The following is a 22,407-nucleotide window of genomic DNA, read 5'->3' on the forward strand; positions in this document are numbered from 1 at the left end:
TTATTTGGTGATTACAATCCTGAGGTCATCCCACTGATTTCCCAGGAAAAAAAAGGAACAGGCCAAAAATATGAGCCAAATATCTGGACATTCTGGGAAAATCTGTATGGCTGAGAGGTATGATTATGCATACAGCTTACTACCACTCCCAGGTTTCAAACCATGGCTGCGTGTGCTAAAAATACAACAATTTCTGTTTCATCAAAGTGAGCTATTCTGACACCACTGTCTGTTCCTTCAGTTTTTACTTTGTAAGTCTCTCTTGGTTGTACAATCTCACCTTGTAATTACAAAAGTCTTATACAGACATTCCTAGACATATTTTTGTGTAGCACAGTGTGATTAACAGTGGTTAACACAACATTACTATTCAGAGACTGCAACACTAAATGCCATACAATACCAGAGTAAACACAACCAGCCCAGGATTTAAAATTTTATTGCCAAGCAATTATGGTTTTATTGAAATATCACCTAAATGGGACTATCACTGTCATATTGTCTGGCTTATTCAGTACAGCCCATACACAGTTTGTATACTGCCAGGTGACTTTCTACTACTTTATATTTATTTGTTATGACTACTACAAGCAGGATTGTTACTCACCAGCTTTGTGACACAGCCTTTGCAACCTGCTGGCATGAGCTTCCTGATTCACAGCCCGCTCAGCTGCAGCTGTAAAGGGAATAGAGAAATATTTAGGCATACCTATCCATCACATACACAGGCTGGATTTTGGTAAACAGTTATTGATATGAATACTTACACACTGCTGGGACATCACCCCTCTGCCTTGCTTCTTGGACCCACTCGTCCAAGACCTCCCCTTTTCTCCGCTTCAAGTCGGCATAGTGGTGCTGGACCTGCTCACCAGTCAGAGGGATACCAGTGGCACTGGTGAGATCATGTGCAAGATGGTGCCAGGCTTCTGCTTTATATTGGGAGCCTTGGTACTGGCCCTGCAGCAGTCTCTCATCATGGTATTTACCAGGAGTCCTACCATGACCTTGGACTCCTGTATGCCCCAGCACTGCACCCGGAAGCATATGCCCTTACCAACACCTGCCATACTGCCTACAGTGGGATGCTGCAACCAGTTATGAGCTATATTCCCACTTGCAGGGTTTAAATATGGCTGATTTCCTGCCCTTTGCCATGATTGGATTTGAATTTGCTGAGTTAAGCTAAGCTGTGGGCAAACCTGCTTTGCTAAGGTTGGCAGTGCTTAAAGGGACAGGTTCAGCATTGCTTACCAATGGGCCAATCCACTTAGCTGGGCTACTCATTGCTTAGCAGTCATATTTACACAATGCTTACACCTAGTAAGCAGAGTTGTGCAATGCTTTGCATTGCTTATTTTTTATTTTGGAAATATTGTTGTGATCTCTGTCTGTATATTTTGATGACTAACTTAATGTTCACTTGTATATATTGCTGATATGATCTTTCTTTTTATACTGTTCTGTTATGCACAAAATACTGCTCAATAACAAATTCTTTACTTTACATTATGTATTATTATCATTGTCTGTTGTATTAATTAAGAGGAGCTTTTCTCCCCAGGTCTCCGCTGTAAATGGACCTCGTCCAGTTGGACCATCCCGGTTAACAAATGCAAAATAAATAAAATAAATAAAAATAAATAAATGCATTTTATAGACTATCTGCTGTATGGGACTTATTCATCATTCATTACATATTATAAATCTGTTTACTGTCCCTGACATCCCCTAATATGCTTTCATTACATTTAATCATGTGTGACTATACTGTATGGGGCACTTGTGTTTATATGGAGGTTTCACAACTTTATTACACTGATATTTCACATCTGGACCTACTACAGTACTCTGGTTAACAAATATATGTTATTTTGTAGCTAATTATAATAAAAATGTTTATGTACTGCTTTCACATGTAAAATGTGCATTGGTTACATGAGTGAATCGAACCGGGAATGGCTGCTTGCAAAGCGCATGTTCTAACTACTACACTATTGCAGCACTGCTTAAGTTGGATGTCTCTTGCTATTTAACTTCTTGTGCTGTTTAAGATGGACTAAGCGTAGCTAAGCAACAGGCACACCCATGCAGCTTCGCTTAAACTTTATTGCATTTATAAAAAATAAAATATTTGTTGTGTTTTTTTATTTGTACCCTTCAGAATATCCCTGCTAATGCTAAACCTGTTATTCTATCAACTTTCTGCTTTGTCTGATGATTTTCCCTTATGACTTTGTCCAGATTCCTTACTCTGATGGGTTGTGAGGTGTATGCTATGTGCTTATGCTAAGCCTGTTATTTTATCAACTTTATGGCTTGGTAGGGATGATTGCACCTTATGGCTTTGTCCCGATTTCTTACCCTGATGGGTTGGGGGTGTTACAAGCATTCTCACTCATTTGAAATTGCCGAACGGCAATTCTGGAGTGCAGGGTGTGTGTGTATTGTGAGAGTTCTGCTTTTAGACACACCCCTGCACTCGTACACAGAACCATGTCCATTTTACAGCACAGCAGCGTGCCTTCATACATATGCATGGCTCTCTGCCATGCTGCACAGGAATGGTCCCTGCCTTGCAGAAATAACTTATTCCTGCACAGCTGCTTGCTGAATCCGGGGGATAGTTTTTGATCCCTCTGCTGCTGTCATCAAAATGTGTGATTAGAAGGGTAAGCTGATATAGGGAATCTCATTTTTCAGCAATTCTTTTTCAAATTTTTCTAACTCCTCATCCGGTTTTGGCAAGAATCAAAATAAACCATCTCAGCCAAATACTGGTAAACAGACATTTAAGAAGAAATGGCAAGGAAATCTACAAAAAATAAAGGAACCCCCAAAAATGAAGGTTAGTTTAATAAGTCAAAATGACTATTTAAGGGAACTTATCCCATCTTTTCCCACCCTGGCAGTCCTTTTCACCTTCAAGAAAGTCTGAATCTCCACTCCTCTTTTTGGACAACATGTAGTTTCAGACAAATGTGTTCTGAAGATCATTCATCTAGGCTGCAGATGCCAGTGGGAGGAATATCCTTCTTTCCAAGGGGTAATCCCTCATCCCCCAGACTAGACTCCTCTATTTCCCTCTGTCATTCAACACATGTTGTCTCATGAAGTGATAGAGCCCATTCCTTCTTCTCAGTTTGGGGAAATGCTTTAACTCAAGGATGTTTTTTGTGCCAAAGAAAGAAAATAGTTGGAGACGAATTATGGATCTTTCTTTCCTAAACCAGTCTGTGATAGTGCCCATATTTAAAATGCTATCACTTCACAGACTGTTACCCTTTCTTCCTCATTTATAGTGGATATAAAACATTTACACATCCTGTTAAAATGCCAGGTTTTTGTGATATAAAAAAAGAGACCACAATGAATCATTTCACAACTTTTCACACCTTTAATATAACCTATAACCTGTACAATTCAATTGAAAAACAAACAAATCCGTTAGAGGAAAAATATAAAAAATAAAAAATGTACAATAAGCTGGTTGCATAAGTGTGCACACCCTTAAATTAATACTTTGTTGAAGCAAAAGAGATTTGAAAGCAAAATGGAAAATATTATGGAAGATAATATACTTGGTATAAAGGGGAAGGGTTTTCAAGAATTATTAACAACAGTTAGAAAAATTATGGATGCTACTATAAATAGAAAATAAGTAGTTAAAATCATGATAGGCAACCTTAATACAGCATTTGATACAATTGGACATGAAATTTTGTGGATAATAATGAAATAATATAATTTAAGTGAGAAAGTTAGGAAATTATGTATGCCAGCATATAGTAATAATAAAGTAAAAAAAAATGCAAATGGCTGGTTAAGCCAAGAGGTACATATAAAGAGTGATGTAATACAGTGATGTCCAATGAGTTGTATACTCTTTGCATTAGTTATAAATATAATGGTATGCAAAATAAATTACAAAATGAATGAGGTGGAGTATATAATACCTGATGGCTTAAGAATTCCAGTTCAGTTAACATATGTAGATGATGTTATAATAATTAGAAAAAAAACTGGATAAAAAAAATGATATTTTGCACAAATAGGTGTCTAGAGGTCATAGGGATGGCTTTCAATAAAGAGAGAAGCAAAGATTTTGGTGATGTAGAAATGATAGGGGGATATATTTTAAAATGAATTAAATTTCTGTGTTATGTATAAAATTTGGAATAAAGATGCATATAGAATTCAATGGGAAAAAAACAACAGAAGAATTAAAACATACCTAAATTTTCTGGAGAACATATAGATCAGCATGCAGAAAACATGCATATATGTGATAAATTCAGTACTATTGGGAAAATAGCATACTTACCATGTATATTTATGTCACCAACAGTATTTGAAAAATAGTTATTGCAGATATTTTTTTCATTTATATGGGGTTCTAGATTAAAATTGGGTGATATTAGTTCCTCTAAGGTTCATTTCAGCAAATCTCTATTCATTGAACAAAAAACATTAAATGTTCACTTCAGCAAATGTTCACTTCACTGAATGTGTTACATGGGGAAAGTAACTACTTGCTCAACATGTCCCCATAACATATAGCTGAGTGTTTTAAACCTAGCCAGGTATGGTGCTATGCACCCCACAACCCCCAATGTGGGGCCCCCCACCCGAACTATATATACCAACTCTGAGATCATACTACAGTGGGTAAAAGGGGAAATTTCCTTATGTTGTCCAACTAGTTCCTTTCCCTGAGTAAATCCTTCACTGATCTGAATGTTCACTGAAGTGAACATTCAATGTTTTTTGTTCGATGAACAGAGGTTTGCTGAAGTGAACCTTTGATGAACTAATATAGACCCAATTAAAACCAGTAAACCAAAAAGTTTTTAATATAAATAAACAGGAAGGAGGTTTAGAATTTATTAAATTTGTATAAATTGTTAAAGTGTATAAATGAAAAAAGATCTGAGATTAGTAGTAAAATTGTATAAATATAAGTATGATAAATTTGGGGGTATGGTAAAAAAGAGAAAAAGAGAAAATGAGAGCATAAATGAATAAATAAAATGTTAGCAAGAATTTTTTTTGTGGAAAAATTGATGATATAGAAAAAGATAAAAAGGTATGATATGAATGTAAAGATAAAACATTACTATGTAAAACCATGGGAAAATCTAACAGATGAAAAAATAAAACTATGAAAATAAGAAGCAAATGATGTAATCAGAAAGTAGAATGTCAAGATTTTTGTGGAGATTGGTAATAGATAAATTTCCAGTAAAGGAAATATACCATATAAAAAGAAAAGTAATATAATATACTTACAGAAGAAGAAACTACAGAACATGTTTTTTTTAATGTAAAAGATTAAAAAGTTATGGAGAAAACTATGTGAAGAAGATATTTTTCAAAGATATAAAAGAAGTGGATAAAATAAACATGGAAATGATTAAATATGAATATTATAAGAATAGAAGTAAAGACCATTTTAAAAAATAGATAAATGTTATTTATGTCAATTGGGATATATGGAATGAAAAAATTAATGAAATTATGTTTACTGAAAATGTATTTTAGCAACAATAGTAAGTAAAATCAGATAGTGATTATGGAGAATGGAATGAGGATCAAATAGGGATGAAAATTTAGTATGATTGTAAAAGAAATTATGAATATGTGTAAATAGATTTGTATGTCTATATATTTGTACATCATGGAAATAAGGGTAGAACTTGTCTAGGCTTGCAAGGGTCCTAGGTTCATTAGCCTAGTAACTTCCTATGATCCTATTATACTAAGATCTTGTTTGTAAATATGTCATTAATAAGAGTTATGTATGTATGTAAATAAGGACCCCTAATCTTTTTATTGTTAGATGGAATATTTTTGCTGCTCCTCTTCCTGCTTCTGTTCCTGGCATGAAGGCAGCTAGGAGAAGCTGTGAAGTAATAGGAGTAAAACTGCAATGTTTTGTTAGTCATATGAGTGTGGTTCTGTCAGTCAGAAAGAAAACTGTTGAAAAGCGGTCGGCTAGTACAAATAGTCAGTGTTTACCTGACTTTAAACCTCAAGATTTTGAAGAAGTTTTGTAACTGAAATTTCTTTTAGAGGTTGTCTGATAAAAAAAAAAATTGTTAGTTTATTGAACAAAAGTAATCATGGGGAAGAGTCTGTAATTTCATGGCTGGATATAATGGAAGAGGTTTTGGGGATAGAGAGTGTGTTGGGCTGAAAGTAAATAAGTCATTAGTTGGCTGGACATAAGGTTATAGGTGAGATGCAATTTGGAAAATTATATGCTGGTGCAGTTGGAAGAGCAAAAGGTACTGTAAACTTTATAAAAAAATAAAAAAAGGTTTGTTGTTCAGATAAGATAGAATAAATAAGAAACAATAGACAGATATTTTATGGAGAATAATTTAGTGTTACCTTCGAAATTTGAAGCAAAAGACATTAAGTGATTGATTAATTTGGGTAAGGAGACATTTTGTGACTTAATATTTAAGACAAAAGACTTAATGGAGAGATTTTTGTTTAATTGTAAAAAAAGAGAACTGTTACTGGTGGAATGACTTTTCTGGGCAAGGGACTCACTTTAAAAAACAGGTGTTTTGTTTACTTGTTCAGTTTTGTACTGATGAAATTGAGTTAAATGATGTTAAAATTATTTTTCATTTATGCGTTATTCAGTTTCTGATATTGTGAAAGTTAAAGATGAGAGGTATTTCGAATTGGGGTTGGGAAGTGGATGTTATTTTAACAAATGAAAAAGATGTGATAAAGTATTTACCAAGTGTTCTCTATATATGTAGATATTAATCAAGAAACAATTAGGTATATGGCACACCCAAAACTTTTTTTGGGGGAGGGGTCAGTCTAATAAATGAGCATACAAGAATATAATGTAATCAATGTGGAGGGAAGGTCATAATGAATAAGTGTACAAAGAAATGTAGAATATGTAAAGTGAAGGATTCGGTTTGATTGTAAAAAGAATAAGCAATGCAATGTTGAGCAGGATGATGAAAGTATTGTAATGTCTGAAAGAAATGAGGAAGTAGAGGGAAAGGTGTTAATGAATAGAGGATGAAGTAATAAAAGATGACTTACATAAAACTGTTATATGTTAGGAGGATGAAGGTAACTGTACTCAGAGTGTTGAAAATTAAGAAGAAATTAAAAGTGATAAGTCAGATGTTTGTGAAGGGAGTGTAAAGGATGTTAGGAAAAGAAATTCAATAGGTGCTAAGATAAGGATTAGCAAAATAAAATTTAAAAATACATCACCAAAGATAAGGAGCAGTTTTAGATGTGTTTCTGTTAATAAAAATAGTGAAAATATGATTCTGAGGATCAAGGAATTGTTGTACATAAACTCCAAAAAATATTCATTTGGGATAAGAATAAAAATAAGAAAACAACCATTTAAAACACTTCCCTTAAATTTAAAAAGAAGAAAAAATTATTTTAGAGTGGTTTCAGTAAATATGAATAGTATTAATATTGGAAGAAGGGTAAGGATACTCAAATGGTATGCTAAATGTGTTGTAGATACTATTCTTTATAGAGGATGTAAGATTCCTGACAAGTAAAGAAAGATTGCAAACAGAAAAATTGCGGGGTGGAAAATGATATGAAATTTAAGAAGTGGATGTTCTGGAGTGGCTGTATTGTATAAAAAAATAAAGATATTAACTGTGTCACCAAGGTGGAGAAAATATGTTTATCAAATTATCGCATTATATGCACACACAAATGGCAAGAAAAGATAGAATCAGTTTAATCAGATATTAAATAATGTGGTTAACATAATTATTATTGCCAGGGAGTTTAATTGTGAGTTAAGGAGAAATGTAAAATGAAAAGAAAAGATGTTACAATAATACAATAATTTAAAAAATGTAAGCTAGCTGCACGGAATAAAATTCAATGGACTTATAGAAGAGGGACAATTGGATATAAAATTGATTATTTTATATTACTGGAAGGTTTGGGAGTAATAGATTGTTATGCAGTAGAGACAGGTTTTTCAGATCATTTAACAATATGGATGGAGGTGATGGAAGAAAGGGAGTATATTAAAATAGGAAACAAAATAGAAGGAATAAATGAGAAATTATGGGATGAATTTGGAGAGGGAGAAACATTGCAGTTATGGAGAGATCATATAACCATGAAGGACTTTTATAAAAATTGGTCTGTATGGTGGATAAGATTTTAAAAAATATATAAAACAATTATTTTTTTCAATGGCAGGATGATGTAAGAAAGGAAGAGAAAATGAAGTCTGGACAGGTGTATGGAAATGTATTGGAAAATACAGAGATGAATACAAGAGTGTAATGTGATATTGAAAAGGAAATAAGTAAAATAAACTGAGAAAAATCTAAGCCATTACTGTTTAAGCAGAGATATTAACAAGGGAAAAAAGAGAAGGTGTCTTCATATTTGGGTAAAATAGTAAAGAAGGAGATTAGTATAATGGGGGAAAGGAGAATGTAAAAGGAGAGGTAAATGGAAGACAAGAGCAAATCATGAGTATTGTAGTGCAGAAGGCATAAAATATGTATAAGGGAGAAAATGGAAAGTAAAAAAATCAGGAATGATTAAAGGAATATTTTTGAAAATAAATTACTGTAAGTGAATTAAATTAAGTACTTAAGGAAAGTAAATGTTGATTCAGTATCAGGTCCATGTGGTATAGTGGATGAAATGTACAAGAAATTAAGGATTGGCAAAAAGAGTCTTTCGTAAACATTTTGAATGAATGGTTGAAAGAAGAATTTGTTTATGAAGAGTTATGTGGTGGGATATTAACATTTATATGAAAAAAAAACAAAAATAATTAAATAAAATTGGAAACCTGATACATTAAATAATATGGATTACAAATGATTTATGAAAATAATACAGATGAGAATGGAAAGAAGGATGAAGACCATTATGGAAAAAAGTATGGGTCTATATTATAAGAACGAAGTTTTGCAACTTTGAACACCATATGGGCAACACCATATGAGCGAAGTTGTAAAACACTGAAACCAAAATAAAAAATCTAAAATGAAAACAAAAACCTACCTGATTGCTCCCTGCACCCCCACAGCCCCCCCACTACTTAAATATACCAACTCTGAGATCGCACTACATTGAAGTAAAGGGAAGAATTCCCTATGGCGATCTCCGGTCACACTTACGGGGTTTTAAATATTCGACCAGTTGGTGTTGCCCATATGGTGTTCGAATATTTAAAACTTTGTTCTTATAATATAGACCCAAAAATATATATATATATATATATATATATATATATATATATAGTATAATAGGGAAAGGATGCCAGGAATTATTACTGGTGGATCAAAAAATTGTGGATGGTATTATAAGTAAAATGGAAGATACGACACTTAAGTAGGTGATATTAGTAAGGCATTTGATATAGTATTACATGTTGCTTTGTGGGATGTTATGAAAAGTATGGAATAGGTAACAGAATTAAAAGAGTGTTTATGTCAGCATATGAAAATAATAGACTGAGACTGTTATTTAATGGGTGGCTGAGTAAAGCAATATTCATGGATTGTGGTATAAGACAAGGATATCGTTTGCATTAGTAATTAATGCAATAGTGAGTGAAATGACATAAATTGGAAGATGCTAGATATGTGATGCAAAAGGAAGTGGTGATGCTAGGAGTTTTGACATACACAGATGTGGTTATTATTGTTAAGAATAAAATATGGATGAGGGAAGTGTTGCTTTGTCTGAATGGAAGTTTAAAGTAAATGGGAATAAACCTGAATAAAGACAAAATTAAGGGTCTAGGTGGAGTTGTGAAAATTGGAAAGGTGCATTTCTCAATATATGAAGCATCTTTCTTAGACAGAAAATTTAGGAAAAAATATGTAGTTATGAAGCAATGGGAGGGTTTGATAAAAGAAATGAAAGGAACATGTCTTATGTGGAGTACTCAAGTGAAATTTGTTTTAATGAAAAAAATAGTATATATGTCAAATGTTTATATGATTCCAGAAAAATGTGAAAAATAAATTGTGCAATTAGTCTTTCTTTCATATGGGATTCATGATTAAACCCAGTGAGAAGAGGTGTATTGTATATGAGTGAAGATGGGGGGGCATTGGAGTTATTAAATCCAGTTGATGTTTCTGTTTCTTTAAACTTGTAAAGAATATTAAAGTTTGTAAATGAAGAGAATGAGAAATCCATAATGAAAATGTTTAAATATAAGTATAAAAAACTTTTAGAAATGAGAATAAGAAAAATATAAAGATCACATAAATGAAGAATTTAAAATGATCAAGAAAAAATACTAATATGGAAAATTAAAATTAATGACATACAGAAGAACAGAAGGGTGTGGTATAATAATAATATGATGAAACAGTATAACTATGTAAATCCATGGGAAAATTTAACAGAAGAAGTGTTAAAAGACATTAAAGTAAGATAAGTGTGGTGTACTAAGATTGTAGCATATCAGGATTTCCTACAGAGACTGGTAATAAATTAGTTGAAAATAAGTTGAAAGATTGTGTTTATTTTGTGGGGATGAAGAGACAACAGAACATGTTTTTGGTTTGAACTATAAATGCATAGTTAAATACCAGAAAACATTGTGTGAAGAAAACATTTTTGAAAATATTTAAGACATGAATAATATGGATATAAATATGATGATGTATGTATATATTAAAAACAAGAAGAATATGTGAAAAAGGTAGATAAGGATTTCTTTTATGTAATATGGAGTTTTTGGAATGAAAGGCTGAATAAAATTTTATTTAAGGGGAAATGGATTTTGGCTGATATATTGACAAAAAAATTAGATCATGGATGTGGAAGAAAGAGCATGGGTCAATTATGGAAGAATAATAATGCATATGATATGTAGAAATGTATAGATATGTACTTGTAAATATGTATATTTTGTAAATATGTAAATGTTTTGTTTATGTTGTGTTAATTAAATGGCCCCTACTTTTTTCAGTAGGTGCCTTGGAATCTTTTACATCCACCCGAGCTACCCCCATCTCAAGCTGTGTGGATGGTATTATTAGTAATGTCTCATTCAAAGGACAGCATACTCGGGAGTACTGCACTCTAGTGTTATCAGTTGAGCTACCTGGTCTGGGAACAGAATCCACAGAATCCACATTGTTACTAACACTTCACTGAGAATGCAAAGCCTCATTCAGATTAGCCCTCCTAGTCAAAGCATGTATATGGAGAAGAACAATAATACCAATATGGAGCCTTGCATAACAGTGGGAACCAGAAGAAAGATGGAGGTGGATTTAAATGCAATCATAACCACCAGGGCCGAGGCCAAAAAGTGGAAGTTTATTCAGTCAAGGACAGTACTGGAAATCCATAGTATGTCGAAGTTGCTCCAAAATGATACCATATTTCACATTATCAGATGCAGAATTATCACTTACCACTAGTTATGATACTCTAGTCTTTTTTATTTCTCCCAGTATTTTGGATTTTAAAAAAGGAATTGACCGCTTTCATTCCTTTGTCAGGGCATAGATAAAGTTCAAAAGATGAGCATTGTTTCAGTCTTCAATGTTTATAAAGAGAGCTCAACTCATTTTATTTTGATTTATAATAAAGTGATTAGTTTTTATGAGAACAAGAGTCCATTTTCTGACTGCAGGGATATCTTCCTGGATTTGGTGTAAAAAAGAGTGCTCTTTTCAGTACCCACAATATACCCAGAATTGCCTCCTTGTGTACTTTATGTTGGGTTACCTGTATTGCTAACATATTTAAGTGCACTTGAAAATTCGGTTCTGTTTGCCTAGTTGCTCCTGTTACTTCTGAAAGTCTATTGCTGTCTTTGTTCCACTGTGATATAGTTTTGCTTCCACATATTGATATTTTATTATTCTAGGTTTTGAAGTGCACAATGCAATTTAAACCCCAGGAGTGGCAATTTCAGAGACTAATGCTGCATTTGATCCTTTTGTCTCTGACTAGAGTACCTTGTTTTCTTGTTCTTTATTTACAACTTGGTTCCATTTTAGAAGAGTACTATGTCCATGATTTATTGCAGTCCAATCTGAAGTCCTTACTCAGCTCTTGAATGAACTCCTTATGTGTCCATATGTTATGGTGCAAATGGCATTATTCTGTTTCATCCTGTTTGATTTCTGTTTGATACAGGGGATCATAACATTCACTTTGTCCATTTGAGGACTTATTACAGAGCTATGGATACTGTTCTGAAATGTTTTTCTTCCTAGTTTCTTGGTGAACTCAGTGGATACTTGCTGGGATTAAGATTCTGTCTTGTTATTCTCTCACATTTGAGGTTCAACAGTGAAGGTACCCTACAAGGCTTGAAGATTAATTCAGTTAGACTACCTTCCTTTTTCTTTTTTGGGCTCATTCTATCTCTCCATCTTAGCCCCATGTTTTAAGTTTTGTTAAGTCCCTTGTGGCATTTCTTACGTTTTTCCCTGCAGTGTCCCCTTGCTGAGTAGAAATCAGTGGGCTCAGAACAGAAGACAATTATCAGTGTCCCATATTCTAAGCAAGATGTGGCTGTGCAGGATGTAGAATCAGAACCAAAGGCTGGTTATAACATGAAGTGAAAGAACTCATGGATACAAGAGCCACTACTGCATCCTGTTCACTCCCAACATTTACAGATGCATTTTCCACATCTGTCTGTGATCTTTGCCCATACCTGCCTGGGAAAGCTGGTCTTTTGTAACAGCATCTTTTGGGTATACCTATTGAAGGCTGTGTGAGCCACCAGAGCCATCGAAAACTGTATAAATTCATGATGGTTCATGATGGCAATTTTCTTCATTTTCATACATGATGCGTATCGTGGTAGACAAATAATGCAAGCACACTACGTTTGGATGGATCTAGTTGCTCTCTCTTCATTGGATCTCTATACTTCTGGGGGTAGACTATGGATTCAGACATGGACAGTGACATAAAGGTCACATCTATAGATTATTTTCCATATCTAATACATTACTGTTATCTGAGTCGGTATAGTGCAGTTATGAGAAATCACATTGTTAGGATTAAGACCTTGCGTGTACGGTCTCCTCAGAAGATTATGAGTCCACAGCCTCATGTGCCACCAGCATTCTTTTTGAATTTCACTGTTATCACCTGTACTGAATGTTCTCCCACACTTGGCGTGTCCCCAGCCATGTGTACTGTGCTCTGACTCTCTATTTCTGCACCACAATTTAGGCATTATCATCAGACACATGCATAGTGTCTATATCAGCCATATGTCTGGAGTCCTTGACATCACAATGCACATTAACATTCCTGTTAGCACTGTGTCCTTTGAAATGTCATCATTAGTAAATAGTATTGTGCAAACTCAAATTACCATGGGATTAAGATGCAAGCAGTGTTAGATCTCCCAGAAATCTGTGAGCTATACAGTTATAACATACTGTCTGAGTTAGACACATGGCCAGCCTGTAACCCTGAAGTGTTTATTAAGGCAAATATTGGGGGAGTACATATGTGAAGGAAATGGCCACAGATATTTTTGCATATGTAGTTGTTAAATATGTATGTTTTTCACTTACCCTGCTTCTTCCTAGGAGCTTTGGAACCAACATCAGGAATGATTCTTAACATCTTACTTAAAGATGGCAAGGCAAACAAGAAATGTTCTCAGTCTGCTGCCTTTAAATTGACCTCATCACTATTTGTGGTCTTCAATTTTGCATTGCTCACCACACATATTTATTGTTATGGTCAATTATGTCCATGACACTTTGGCAGCACTGCAGGGATGTCCTGCCATGGTCACCAACTGCATTCAATTGTGTCAGCCAACCCTGCACAGCTGCTTGTGTTGTCATGGAAAGTACCATCTTTGACCACTAACACTATCTTATACATCCTCAGAGCCTGCAAAAGGCCTACATTCTCAGAAGAAGATAATTTTTTCTGCCATTTCCTTTGAATTCTACTTGAAAAACAATATCCCACAAAATACATTAGTCAAGAGAACACCACAGTATGTGATATATAGCACACAGTTTCACATGGAAGACCTCTCAACTGTCCCTATTTTGGAAGAACATTCTTATCTTCAAATCTCATTTACTCCTGCACATGATGCATCTGTTTTTGGATGTGTATTTGTATTTTCAATCTTGATTTATCCCTTCATACAATTTTCTGAATCTCCTGTCATCACACTTGATTTTTGAAGCTGTTTAGTACACAGACAACCACACTACATGACCAACATACAAATGACACCAATAATTTAAAGAAAGCGAGCACATATCATTCGGAAGAATAAAATAAATGACCTTGTGTGGCAGAATTCTACAACAGTGTTCATTAAAGTCCACAGATTTTACACTGTCTCTGATAAAGTGCTAATATTGTTTCAGTATTATTGTTACTCTGTTTTTTAAACAGCCAGGCTAACATCAAAATTAAGTATTTGACTAAGCAACAACAAGTATAGTAGAAAATGTTTGCTTATAAAAGAATAAATGTTGATGGTCTGTTGGATATGACCATATCTTCCACCTCATTAAATAGCTACACTACACTCCCACCTCATTAAATAGCTACACTACACTCCCTTTACATACAGATAATTCTAGCAAATGTCTACATTACACTTCAGCCCTTAGAATGATTGTCCTGTCAGATTTGAGGAAGGACATCCCAGGTAATGGACAGTCTAAAGGCTGGATCAACCTATTTGTAAAATCTCTGTAGAGGTAATACAGTATTATTAGTACTTCTTTTCAATCATATGCAGGTGCCTTTCTATTCACAATGGTAGCCTTCATACTCGTCTGCATTAGAAATGTGCATGGCATGAGAATTGATACGTTGGCTGCTTTTCATGACAATACCTCATTTGGATTCCTTTCTGAATCCTTGGTAAATTGGATTGTGAGGTGTGAGTGTCACAGTTGTGTGGTTACATGTTGATATAGCCCTGTTGTACTAGTTACCATTCACTTAGACAGTTTAGGAATGTGCAGCATACCTCTCAACCTCTTAGCATAATAAATCTGGACAAACTCTGATATATTGGGGGGACAAAGGCCCAAAAATATGGACACATTTTAAATATTGCTCTTATAAACTTAGAAGGTTGCTAGAATAACAGGTTTTGTGTTAGCATGCATTTCCTGAAGGATATGAGATCTGAAACTCAACTGCATGCCATTATTTCATTAATTTAATCCTTAGAACATTCAAGTAATTTGCCAAAAAACACAGTTTTTATGAGGAACAGACCAAAAATATGAGGCAAAAATCTGGACATTGTGCAAAAGTCTGTATAGATCAGAGGTACGATACACAGTCGAGTGCTTTCCTGCAGCAGCTCAGTTATGGATAAATTAATTAGGCAATTCTGAAATAATCAGTTTGGATAAACCTCATTAAATGTCCACTGGGCATCTTGTTACAAAAAAAGCTACTGATGACTGGCCAGTATGCATGCCAGAAGGGTGTCTTGGAAGTTATCAGTAGATTAATTATTAATAGTTTTAATTCTGGTTTAAGCACTTGGGCTTGAGGCCAGTTATATTTTTATTAAGAGAGGTGGGTTGTTCACTCTTGTGGGAGGAGGAGAGCTGACTCCTGTCCTTCTGAGCTGGGAATTCCTGGTTAAAGCTTATAGTGCCTGCATATTTGAACTGCTTCTTACTGAAATTGGTACACCTCATTTGCTGTAGCATAGACTAGATCCAGGCCTGCTGAATCTAGCTTTGTTTGTATAACTTGAGCACTAATCCAGGCACTCTTTAAAGTATTCAGTTGTATTTGGATTAAGCACTTGGGTGGGAATTCCCAGATATGCTCAGAATTAGTCCAAAATGACAAAAAATACACCGAGCCCACAGACATTGCCAACATCCTAGCTGACAGGTTCAGTGCAAACTTCTCCCCCCCCCCCAAAGGGCAAATATCTATCCCAACAGGTGCTGCCCCCTGACATCTCAGATGCTCAGGTAACACCCCTCTCCAAAGCAAAAACACAGCATCAATGGGACCAGATGGTGTCCCGGGCTGCATCCTACATGAACTCCAAGAAGAGCTAAACCCCAAACAAAAAACCTGGTTCAATCTTAGCCTTACTACAGGATATGTACCCAAAGAGTGGCATACAGCAACAGTGGTCCCTCTCCACAAAGGTGGTGCCTCAACGGATCCTGGAAACTATCTCCCCATAAGCCTGACTAGCTTGGTCTGCAAAGCTATGGAAAGGATCATCATGGACCTCATAAATAAAGATATTGGGGACCTACAGACACTGGATCCTACAGTTTGGCTTTGTTAAGGGCAGATCCTGCCTCTTAAACCTGGTCGATTTCTTTGAAACAGTCACCAAGGCCATGAGGGAAGGTGGGTGGACACACAGCCTACCTGGACACTTCAAAAGCCTTCGACTACAACACCCCTCGGGCATTATAGATAAGCTCACCAGCTTAAATATAAACCCCTATGTCACTAGATGGGTTGCAAACTGGCTCAAGGACAGAACCCACATGGTTAGAATTGCTGGAGCCATGTCAGACTCCAAACCAGTTACAAGTGGCGTCCCACAAGGCTCAGTCCTGGGACCTCTCTTGTTCGGTATATATTTCTCGGCGGTACAGATCAACACGGAAGGACTGTGGCTGACCAAGTTCGCAGATGACTGCAAACTGGGCGCCATAATCAACTCTCCAGCCGACACAAGCATCCTCCAAAAGGGCCTCATAGAAACAGACAACTGGTGCCAGAGCCATGGCCTCAAGCTAAGCCAAAAGTGTATAGTCATCCCTTTGGCAAAACAAAGTGCCCACAAATTACCACATAGGTGGTAGTCCATTAAGTACAGAAGAAGTCATTGGGGACCTGGGGACCCAAGTTGATAGCAATCTCTCATTTGACAACCACGGCCAAAAAGTGGTTAAAAACATTTTATATAGCCCACCTAATCATGAAGGGATTCACATCTAGATCAGGGGTCAGTCATTACCTCTTTGCTCATCCCTCATCAGGCCCATAATTGAGTACAATGCCCTTTTGGGATGTACCTTACCAGACACCTGCAGCAACTGGAAAGACCCCAAAAGTACCTCACCAAGAGGATCAAAGGGCTCAAACAGATGCCATATGCTGCCGGTTAAAGAAACTCCAGCTCTACTCAGTGGCATACCGCCTGCTCAGGCGAAGCGATCTGTGCAAAGCCATGTCCAACCGGAATTAATGGACATGCAGAAAATCCAAATCCCGAGCCTCGTGCTCGAGAGACTTGAACCTAAGCACTGAAATAAATAGGACATGCTGGAGGACAGATTCATAACCCAGAGGCTTCCGTCACTCTAGAATAAAATCCCAGTCCAGGTTAGGCAGAGTCCCACATTGACTCTCTTCAAGAGGAATCTTGATGAGTGGATGGGAGATCGTAGGTTTACCCCGGCTATCACTTCTGTGTCATTGTTAGACAGAGGCACAGTATACTAACCTCAAAAAAAGGCATAGCAAACTTAATTTAAAAAGCCAAACACACTCTGGCTAGGCTTATAAATGCCCTAGGGTAGATAGCCTAGTATGAACCTATGAACCTATTAACTGAGGAAATGTGCCCTTCTAAGCATAGCTCTTGTAAGCTTTAAACAATACATTTGAGTACGTTTTAAACAGTGCATTACTGCTGTACTATACCAGTCAGCATTTAGTACCTGTGTATTGTGCTGTCAAATAAAGATTATGACTAATGTTCTAATGTTATGTTAATGCTGTTACAGGCATTTTGCATTATTTGATATTATGCCAGTTATGATACTTTAATCAGCAGATGGCTTGTACCACATTTAAAAATTAAATAATACAGTTCCACGTATCTGAAAGTCTTCTCCCTGTTTGCCTGTTTCTTCACATTTACATATTCAGCATTATTCTGGCCAGACATCCACAGTCTCTGAGTTTAAATCGACTGACTGCTAGGCTGTTGCATTAGGCAGTTATGCACCTTTGTCTATGTTCAGCCTAGCAGTTGGCAGGTGTAATAATGTCATCTGTGCCTGTGTACAAATGAATAATGTACTGATTTTGTTGCCATACTTTTAATACTTTGGATGTGAAAGGAGTGGAATTTGAAATGTATGACAACAGGAGTACTGTCAACACATCAGAACAACTGGACCATGTTTACCAGACAGCAATGTGTCAATCAAACAAGCCGATATTAGTGATAGAAAACTATATGTCTCACTATAAACAGCAGTCTAATGGTCAGTAATAATGGGGATTTACCATGAAGAGGGCAACCAGTTGCACAGGCAGAACAGTAACCACTGAGACACCAGAGGACATAGAACTAAACTGTACAGCACATCTCTATGCACTCCATCCAAAGATATGTCATCTGCCAGGATTGTGCAAGCAGTATGCAGGAGAAAAGAACATCTAGAGATATTCATGCTGTGAACACAAAGAGGTACGTGCAGAAGGATGGTGAGGTGGACATAAAACAAATGTCCAGGAAAATGTCAGTATGGCAATTGATCTGACGCACGTGATGTTAAGACCACCTCACACGGACATGCACATTCACTGTCATCATGGATATAAGTGACATTCATCTAAGGGATAGGAGTTACATACTCAGACATAATGCATTGACGGGGATGCTCATCACCTCTTTGTGATGACCACTGCCAGTAGTATTGCAGTTCTAGTATCCAGTAGTATATGGTTTATGGATGAGACATTTCTCAGATTGGCTGCAGTATGCCAGCAACTCTATATAATCTATGGGAATATAGGGTTGGATGAGGAAGTCAGGTTAATCCCCTCGGTATAATGTTACATGACAAACACATTCTTTCAGTTCATCGTCTGATGAATTATATAGTTTTAAATCATCCACAAAGATAAGATAAGAAGTCTTTATACTTTGTTGATTTCTGAGATCCAAATTGTAGCCATGACCTAATCTATTAAGTAGAGAGCTTAGTGGATTAAGGGCAAGACAAAAGAGTCACCCTGAAATATCTTCCCTTGAATTTTTATCTCTGGGATAATAATTTGTTCTTTATCATGGCTTAATTGCAAAGGGGTTTGCCACTGTTTCATAGTCACTGTAATGTAATTTATCAGTGTAGAGTGTGTCCTATCCTGGTCTATATTAGATAATCGAACTTTCAAAAGTTTGGGTGTCATATGGTCGACACCATTTGATCGAATTTTTGAAAGTTCGAACATTTTAACGGAGATCTCCGTACAGCATAGAATGGGAAGATTTCCCTTATCTACACTGTACTGCGATCTCAGAGTTGGTATATTTAAAGAGTGGGGGGTGCTGGAGGGCTTATCCCAGCTTAAAACATTCAGGTAGGTTATTTGTGTAGTTTATTTTTTATTTTTTATTAGACATTCACACTTTTAGAAATTCGATCATATAGTGTCGACCATATGACAGTCGAACGTTTGAAAATTCGATTATCTAATATAGACCCATATTATAAATTGTAGGCTCTCTTTATCCATGAATGTGAGATGCTGTCAAATGTTTTTTTTGTAGTCTAGCCATGCCATATTTAGGTTCTTCCCCTTTTTAGAATTCTCCGTTATGACTTTCTTTAAAAACACATGCCCTGGGATTCAGCAAGCAGCCGTGCAGGAATAAGTTATTACTGCACGGCAGGGACCGTTCCTGTTCAGCACGGCAGTGCACCATGCATATTTATGTAGGTTCACTGCCATGCTCTAAAATGGACATGGTTCCATGTACGAGCACAGGGGGCTGTGTCTGAGACCAGACCTCTCACAATACACATGCCCCTGCACTCCAGAATTGCCTTTCGGCAATTAAAAATGAGTGAGAATGCTTGTAATGCCCCCAACCTGTCAGGAAAACAAAAAAAACCTGTGGTCAAAGGCATAAGGGAAAATCGTTTCTACCAAGCCTACCTCTCAACTGTACAAATTTTTGCAGAATGCCTAGATTTTTGCTTTATAATTTTGGTGCATTCCCCTAAAATGTGTACCTTACTGGCAAATAGCTGAGGATTGAAGTCATTAAATAATGGCAAAATATTTGAGTTTAAGACTCCACATTTCCTTCAGAAAATTTATATTAATGTAAAACCTATTATTCTATCAACCTTTTAAGTTTGTAAGCGCAATATTTAAAATCTGTCCCTATTTGTCTCCCCATCATTTCAAGCTTTGTCCAGATATTTTGCTCTAGGAGGTTGAGAGGCATGCTACCAAGCAAAAAGTTATTAGGATAACACAGGTAGCATAAGCACATAATGTACACCTCCAAACCAGTCAGAGTAAGGGATGTGGACAAAGCCAAAAGGGACAATTGTCCCACAAAGCAGACAGTTGATAAAATAACAGGTTCAGCATTAGCAGGGATATTCTGAAGGGTACAGATAAAAATAACACAACAAAACCTTTTTTTATAAATGCAATAATGTTTAAGCGTAGCTGCGTGGGTGTGCCCATTGCTTAGCTACGCTTAGCCCAGTGTAAATAATACAAAAAGTTAAACAGCAAGAGACATCTAACATAAACAGTATTGCAATAGTGTAGTGGTTAGAGCATACTCTTTGTGAGCAGCCATTCCCAGTTCAATCCCCACTGTAACCAATTCACATTTTATATGTGAAACCAGTACATAAACATTTTTTTTAGTATTACCTACTAAATAACATATATTTGTTAACTGGAGTACTGCATTAGGTCCAGATGTGAGGTGTCAGTTTATTAAAATTATGAAATCCCCATATAAACACAAGTGCCCCATGCAGTATAGTCACACATGAATAAATGTAATGAAAGCACATTGGTGGATGTCAGGGACAGTAAACAAATTTATTATATTTAATGAATGATGAATCAATGCCATACAGCAGATAGTCTATAAAATGAAAAATAAGCAATGCTAAGCATTGCACAGCTCTGCTTACCAGGTGTAAACATTGTGTAAATATGACTGCTAAGCAATGAGAAACCCAACTAAGTGGATTTGCCCATAGGTAAGCAGTGCTGAACCTGTCCCTTTAAGCAATGCCAACCTTAGCTAAGCAGGCTTGCCTGTAGCTTAGCTTAACTCAACATATTCAAAACTGTTCAATCACGGCAAAGGGTTGGACATCGGCCATATTTAAACCCCACAGGTGGGAATACAGCTCATAACTGATTGCAGCTTCCCACTGTAGGCAGGATGGCAGGAGTTGGAGAGGGATTGTGCTTCCGGGCGCAGCACTAAGACATACAGGAATCCAAGGTCATGGCAGGACCCTGGTAAAAAAACAGGATGAGAGACTGCTGCAGGGCCAGTACCAGGGCTCCCAATATAAAGCGGAAGCCTGGGACTGTCTCACCCATGATCTCACCAGTGCCACTAATATCCCTCGAACTGGTGAGCAGATCAGGCACTACTATGCCGACTTGAAGCAGAGAAAGAGGGAGCTCTTGTATGACTGGGTCCAAGAAGCAAGTCAGAGGGGTGATGCCCCAGCAGTTTTTAAGTAGTCATACCATTACTGTTTACTAAATACAGCGTGTGTATGTGATGGATAGGTATGCCTAAATATGTCTCTATTTCCTTTACAGCTGCAGCTGAATGGGCTGTGAATCAGGAGGTCCATGCCAGTAGACTGCAAACGCTGAGTCGCAAGGCTGGTGAGTAACAATCCTGCTTGTGGTAGTCATACCAAATAAATATAAAGTAGTAGAAAGTCATCTGGCAGTATAAAAACTGTTGTATGCGTTGTACTGAATAAACCAGACAATATGACAGTAATAGTCCCATATAGGTGATATTTAAATAAAACTGCAACTGCCTGGCAATAAAGCTCTAATTCCTGGACTGGTTGTGTTTACTCTGGTATTGTATGGCATTTATTGTGGCATTCTCTGAATAGTAATGTCGTATTAACCACTGTTACACACAGTGCTACATAAAAAAAGATGTCTAGGAATGTCTGTATAAGACTGTTGTAAGTGCAAGATCAGATTGTACAACCAAGAGAGACTTAGACAGAAAAAACTGAAGAGATAGACAGCAATATCCAAACAGCACACTCTACTACAACTTAAATTGTTGTATTTCTCCCAGACACAGCCATGGCTCGAATCCTAGGAGTGGTAGTAAGTTGTATGCATAATCATACCTCTCAACTGTACAGATTTTTCAGAATGTCCAGATAATTGGCCCATATTTTCTGCCTGTACCTCTGTCCCCCTGGCAAGTCAACGGGATGAGCTCAGAACTGTAGTCACGAAATAATGACATACATTTGAATTTCAGACCTCAAAACCTTTAGAAAATGTATATTAAAACAAATCCTGTCACTCTAGCAATATTCAAAACATGTCCCTATTTGTAATCCCATTTTGTCAAGCTTTGTCCAGAGTGTGTGCATTAAGAGATTGAGAGGTATGTGCATA

Source organism: Protopterus annectens, chromosome 1.part1, assembly GCF_019279795.1.
Source record: "Protopterus annectens isolate FY-2018-M chromosome 1.part1, PAN1.0, whole genome shotgun sequence".
In the NCBI taxonomy this organism is placed as follows: Eukaryota; Metazoa; Chordata; order Ceratodontiformes; family Protopteridae; genus Protopterus; species Protopterus annectens.